We start from the raw sequence: 7244 nt of genomic DNA on the forward strand, positions 1-7244 counted from the left end.
TCACTTCATGACTTGGAGTCATTTGAAGTCTCAAAGGGGACAGTTTCGATTAAATGTGTGGCTTTATATTTTATATGCATGTTGTTAAAGCAAACAGTATGAGTAATCCTATACTTTAAAAAATGAATCAGCAGATACTTTCAGGAACAAGGGTCTACAGCGGGAATCACCAACCTTTTTGAGAATAATATGGACACGTTTTATGCGATTTTAACATTTATTATGCATTAAATTGCATACACATTAATTCCAGCGCTTACTCCTAACGATTATCACAGTTTTTCTAAACGATATCAATGGTATGGTGTGATCATATGGAGACATGCACAATTTTTGTTTTATTCAACCAATGGTCTACAGCTATGCTAATGGTTCTTTGGAGCAGTTCGCACAAAAAAGAGTAGATTCTCATTCGTCCACGTCATAATTATCCAAAACACAGTGAATTGGTGGCAACTCTCATTCAAGAGGCTTCTAAGTTTTGGATCAGGATTGGTGGATTGGTGCCAGAGTAATGGTACAATACTGTATGGGTGGAGCTAGACCCACGACAGTCAGCTGATACAATACATTCTCATACAAAGCTAGACGTCTTGTTGAGAAGAACGGCCAACAAATCGAGCAGAGAAAAAAAAAAAAGAGCTGCTGGATTCCCTCCTTTGTTGTCTGTTGTGACACGTTCAACGTCATCGCAGCAGTATCACGCCGCGCTACGTGTCTCGCCTTACCCCGCCTACCAAGTAAAGGTACTGTTCCCTGTCGAAACGCAAGCCTGACCGAGGGCTTTACCCCTCCAAACCGTACCAAACCGATCTGTACCATGATAGAAATGAGGCTAAATGGCCAGAAGTCCAAATAACTAAAGCAACTGGTATGACTGGTATTTGCCAGCAGCAAAACAACAACATTATTTCATGAATGCGTCAGGTTTCACAGCAAAGCTTTCTGATTCATGCTTTACAGAATAATATAATCGTACTGCTGCGCTAAGGTTTCTTGAGAAATATCCATAGACAATGATTATAGGCAACCTGAGGTTTGTGTGTGTTGTTTTGTTTTAAATGAATCCACTAAGGAGCAGTGAATTAGCAGTAACATATTAGCAGTAACCAGTTTGCAGTTTGTTTAAGTCAGTATCGATACGTAAATACATGTTTATCTTTAGCTGTTGTTATGATAATGCTCATTTTTTTAAAGGTCGTCAGAAATAATAAACCAAACCTTATCTAACCCTTTCATTTACCGCTGTGTGGACCGGACTGTCACCGGATTTATCATTCCCTTACATTCACATTCTCCTGCAGTGGTGGGGGGAATTATATACTTGACGGAACACTCCGTGATGTGCTGGGTCGGGGACCTGAAGAGTCTCGGGTGTAAGAAGCCCGTCGTGTTTTTGTGATTAAAGATTTGTTGGGCTGCAGATTTTTTTTCTTCCCGAACCTGTGTCCTTACGTTCGGTTCCTGAAACCCTTTTACTTCTTCTTCCTCTCCGACACGCCCTCCCATGTCTCCCCGGACAGTGCGAATCAATCTTTTGAGCGAGATAATCACGAGTTTTCCCCAATTATATCCTTTCCCCCGTGTTCCTTTCGTTAGGACACCTCGTTAGTCCCGATGCTATCAGTGATTGATCGCAACCCATCAGCCTCATATCCTGCCTCACATCCTCCACCCGGACCATCAGGAGCACTGAGCCAGATAAACGTCACTGATGAACTCCGAATGCGTCGGAGACTCGGTCCTCTGCCTTGATGGATCACCATTTAATTGCTGTACATTTGCCTCACTGACATAATTCGGCGACAGCGGCTCATCCTCTGTATTGTCTGTTCGGATTTTACCTGGGGAAACACTGACGCTATAAATAGATTGTGAGACAATGAGGTTTTCCACTTCATAATCACCGTGTTTGTGTTTGTTTTGTTTTGTGTGTGTGTGTGTGTGTGTGCCCCTTTGGCAATTTTCACACTTTAACCTGTCCATCACGCGACATCACCGGCGCGTAAAAGGGGGCTTTAATTAACAGCGTCGATCTTTATTGTCATGGGAACAGATGTGATAGCGTGTTACTGATGTGTTCCGCCACCGTGAGAGGTTTGAGAATTACACGGTGTGAAACGGGCACGTGTACGTGCACACACACCCGCGCACGTGCACATGCACACTCCCATCAATTTGTAGCAGACATTTTGCCGTGTCTTAACAGAGCTTTAGAGCCTAACATACAGTATGTGTCCAGGCAGATCAATAGGAGCTCACTAGAAAATGGACGCAGGCGTAAATGAACACACCAGGGAGCTTCCAGAAAAAGACATACGGTACGTTATTGTGTGGGTGTTGTTCTATTTTCACGTTAAAGAGAGGCAGTCAATATTTAGTTGCTATTTACTGTTTTTCCTGCCACACTATTATATTTTTTTGTTATACATTAAGTTATTTAGAGTTATCAGCGAGGCTGCTGCTCTATGCTGTTGGTCAGAAGTGAAGCACCGGGACATTTCCCGGTGGCCTGGGGGTCGTTTCGGGGCGGTGCACATGTCAAGTAACTGGTTATTATTTGACATGTGCCCGATCCCGGTGAACTGCTACAGCTCGCAGGCTTCACACGTGTCCGCATCGCCCCCCCCCGCGCTGCTGCTAGAGAATGGCAATCGATAATAAAAGTGTACTGTGGCTGCAAAGCAGTCATGTGATGTGTTTTTAAATTAATTTGATGGTCGTAGGAAAACCTGAGACAAAACCAATCCGAGTTGAATGAGAAAGGAAAAATTCACACACACACACACACACAACTCTGATGTCCCACTGGCATTCAATAGATACCATCCACACACACTGGCAATAGAAGACAGATATTATGATGATAAACATGAATTCAAATAAAAAGCAACCTTATAAAAACTCCCTCCATCACTGTCACTGAATATGAATGTGTGATATTGCTCGATATTATTACTTGCTTGATATTAAAAATGCCACACACACACACACATAGGTGCTCTTGCATTTCATACAAACACACACACACGCTGAGCACACGGTACACAAACACACATCACGCTTTCAGACAATAGCCTGCAACTCCCCTGCAGCCTTGACAGCCAACTGCTGGAAGTGAGGGGACAGAAACTTGTACAATACACAGTGGTACACTGTGCCGGCGTCCAGACAGGCTCTATTCACCGCCATTGTAATTATCTAATTGAAAAACTCGGAGTAACAGAGTGTGGGAGAGCGAGAGAGAGAGTGGAATAAAAGAGGGAACGAGGGGAAAGATAAGCTCTAGGCCTTTTGGAATATGATAAAGCGACACTGAACCCTCACATGACGGCACGTATACTCACATTCTCTCTCTCTCTCGAGCAATTTTTGCCCTCAAGCACACCCAAAATACACGACCATTGGGACCACACACACACACACACACACACACATGATTGAAGGATGGAGTGAAAGAGAGCAAAGTAATGGGAAATCTATTGTTGTGCGATGAGGATGGGACACAGAAAAGAGGAGGAGGGTCAGAGTGAGTTCGGACATAAAGGCAGCAGGGTCACTCCCATTTCTGATGTCAGAGCCCGCTCCGCTCCAGCCTCAAGTATTATGTGGGATCTATAGGAGAGGAGAGGAGAGGAGATTGGGTGTGCGCACGTGCATGCATTTCCTATATGAATGCTAATATTGAGCCCGTGTGCATAGCTGTGTTCATGTCCCATCCAATATTCTGTGGAGGAAATGTACTAGGAAGTGTATAATAAATAGTATAATAGAAAATATAACATGCCGGGAACAACATTTTGCCGTGCATGAAGTTCACTTGTGTTAAAGTTTATTCTGCTTTGTCATATTTTAATCTAATGCCATGGTTCTCAAACTGTGGAGTGTGTACCACCAGTGGTACGCAAGCTTCCTCAGGTGGTACTTGGACATGCTGTTCTACTGAGTGGTGGTGGAGCGGAGGAATTCTGACCGTGGGTGCGTACAATTTCACTTTTATGGTCCTATTTTCTGTTATTATCCACTGTATAGAATCGTTTTATTATATTTTTGCAATCTTCATTGTTTTCCCCTGTCGCCATTTTACCTTCACATGTCGCCGCGTCTCCACTGCTACAATACACAGGACTCCAATTAAAAGTGCCCTTTATGTGTTGGATAGTCATGAATGACATGATGATGATTTATTTTCCTAATCTGTCACTTTTCTGTCATGGTTTTGCCCTGACTTGATCATCAAAATAGGAAAAAAGTGTATTTTGAATAATTCAAAGACGAAAAAAAGCCCTATTTAACCCGGCGTTTGCGGCACGATCGAGAGCTGTCGTATGCGCTTGCAACCCACTGACGAGCAGCGTCACTTAGGGACCGTGGACAAGTTACATAAATATCTTTTAACAAATATGTCGATATCACGCAAAGTTACACTACAAATGGAACAAATTATTTTTTTAATGTTTTAAGACTTATTTAAATATGTTGGGTTGCGTGCGGAGAAAACAGTAATTTGTCGATGGTCCCTAAGTAAGCAGCTATGTTGGAGGTGGAGCGAATGTCTGTTAGCGAATATCAGACTTGAAACTAATTCCACCGCAGTGTATAAATCTCGTATTCAGTGTTTTCGATAGATCCCTCCCTCAACGCTTAAAGAAAAAAAGTATACATCCACCAAAACGTCAAACTTTGACAATGAACCAGAAATCAGAAGACAAAGTAATCTCTCCGCGGAGAAGCACGGAGCCGTTGGCGCAGCTTTTATTGAGCAAATCCCATGTGCTCAAACCAATAAAACCCCCACAGAACAAACCAATTTGTTGCGCGCAGCCGCTGCTGTAGACGTCGAAGACGGTATCTCCTTACTGTCCTTGGACGTGTTCGTCTTACTGTAGACGGCCTTGTTTTTGCTCTTATGTGTGTCTGCACTCTAGCACAAAGGAAAGCTCATATTCCCAAGGTTGGAACATGCTCATATATGCCAACACATGAACTTTGGTGAGGTGAGAACTTCCAAGTACACTTGGGTGTTTACGTATTCACACTGGGGTTTGTTTTTTTTTAGAAGATAATGTGCCATTGGAAGAGAGCAGGGAATTATAACTGGGTCACAAGCTGACGTGAATTCAGGAATTCTCTTTGAAAACAGGGATGGGTAAAAATGAAAACATGAAATGGAAGAAGGAAACAAAGTGATGAGGAGGGAAAAACAAGGTCGATTTGAAGGCCACATTTGGCAGACAGCCTGAAAATGGTGTATTCCTGAGTGCGATCTCCTTTCAAAGTAGAGCGGTTCGTGCCCTTTTATGGCGTTTCGCGCGCGTTCAGTCTGGAAAATGTGGCGGACAGAAAACATACAACAATTCGCCCGAAAAAGTACAATATCGACGACAGACACGCGCTGTCTCTTGTTGCTTGAACTCCGGTGTCAGTCTGAGGGGGAAGAAGTCATATTCCATCTCATTGGACATCAAACACACCCCGGAGTCACATGCATATAAATAAAAAGAACATGACATTCTGTTTGTGGGGAACATTCAGGCCTGTACGTGTCTCTCTCTCTGTCTCTCTCTCATCCTCCACCAGTGACATGTTAACCCTATTACAACATGTAAATGACCCCCCCGCTGTGCAATCTGGGAGTGCGACGTGACATATAGCCCGCGCTCAAATGTGCAGAGCAACAAGTCACATATAGCATTAAATATGTGAGTGTGTGTGTGTGTGGTGCCACTGGCTGTGGATATACTGTATCCCTTTGAACATATGTGTGCATTACACATCCATATGCTGCATGTGTGTTAGATTGAAGCTGTCAAAACAGACGTGGCAGCATCTGAGGCAAACCTTACAGACGAGTGTGCCTTTAGATCAAAGTGTACTCGCTATAAATGGCACAAATAAAGCCCCATGTACTGTAGAACAGAGCCTAATATAATAAGACATCCTCATGGAGGGGTTTTTTGTTTTTATTCATACTGCAAGGAGTAAGTAAAGTAGTAGTTTTACAGGCCAATTTTTGTCAATAGAAGCTACAATTCATCCTGAGCACAATTCCTTTTTCAAAGCAACAGTAATCAATATGTCAATATGACCATGAGGTTATTGTCCAGCTCTGCAGTTTGACTGAGGATGTATTCATGTTTAAGTGTCCTTAAGCTTGCTTGGACAAGTGGAAAGGGAATTTGGCTAGTAATCGGAGGGTTGCCGTTCGCTAGCTAGGTCAATGGCTGGGTTACCCCTAAGCAAGGTACACAATCTTAATTGACCCCACATGGGAGGGCCACATCCAGTGTACTAGACATACACATCCAGACCCAGGGTATGCCGTAAAACTCCCTGCCAAATCGAATATGTGGATCATCCACTGTGGTGACCCCTAGAAAGGGAGAAGCTGAAAGACCTGGGGGCCAATGAGTATCTACTCTGGCCTGTAGGGGGTCGGTCAAGTGAAAATAAATCAAAACTTTTGGGGGGAAAAACTGTTCAGGAGCAGTGGTTTTTGCGTGTGGACCGATATGTAGTTCAAAATAAAAATGTTTCTATGATGCAAAATGAATATATTACAAAGAAAGCACACAGAAATAAGTTATTATAACTTGATATTAAGGGGTGGGCCGCATGAAATTGTTTGGAGGGCCGCATATGGCCCTAGGGCCATGAGTTTGAGACCTCTGATCGAGACTAGCAAACGGGGGACTCCTCAGGACTAGCTTTCCCAAGTGGTTTGGGGAACCATTGAATACCCGAAACCCTGTGTTTACATGCATGTTAAAAGTCCGATTTTAGTCAGACTAAGACAATAATTTGGTTTTCTTAATGTAAACACATTAGTCTAGACTAACATATCCGGATAATGCGATTCATAGTCCGTTTACTCCCGTATGTAGACGCTTAGTCGGACTGGAGTTGGACTGGAATCGGACTTGGCGTATGCACCAACATTTCCAAGAAACTGCAGTACTGTTGCCGGGAAAAAAGAAACGACACGATGGCATTACGATGAAGGAGACGGAGGAGACCTACTTTTGGGCGGATGTACAGCAGGTACCACACAGCACGATCCATCTTGCCGCTCGCTGTCAGACGTACGTGTACGTACAAGTAATCGATTTCCTCCATAAATGATTTAATACCTGCAAATAAGCCCTCCTCCTATGCATGTCTCACACTGAAGTTTTAAATCCACCCCACTTCATCTGCAGAGGAATAGCAGCTAAAGACGGCTGCTGCCACTCATATAACGAGGA

Source organism: Solea senegalensis, linkage group LG3 (assembly GCF_019176455.1).
Source record: "Solea senegalensis isolate Sse05_10M linkage group LG3, IFAPA_SoseM_1, whole genome shotgun sequence".
NCBI lineage: Eukaryota > Metazoa > Chordata > Actinopteri > Pleuronectiformes > Soleidae > Solea > Solea senegalensis.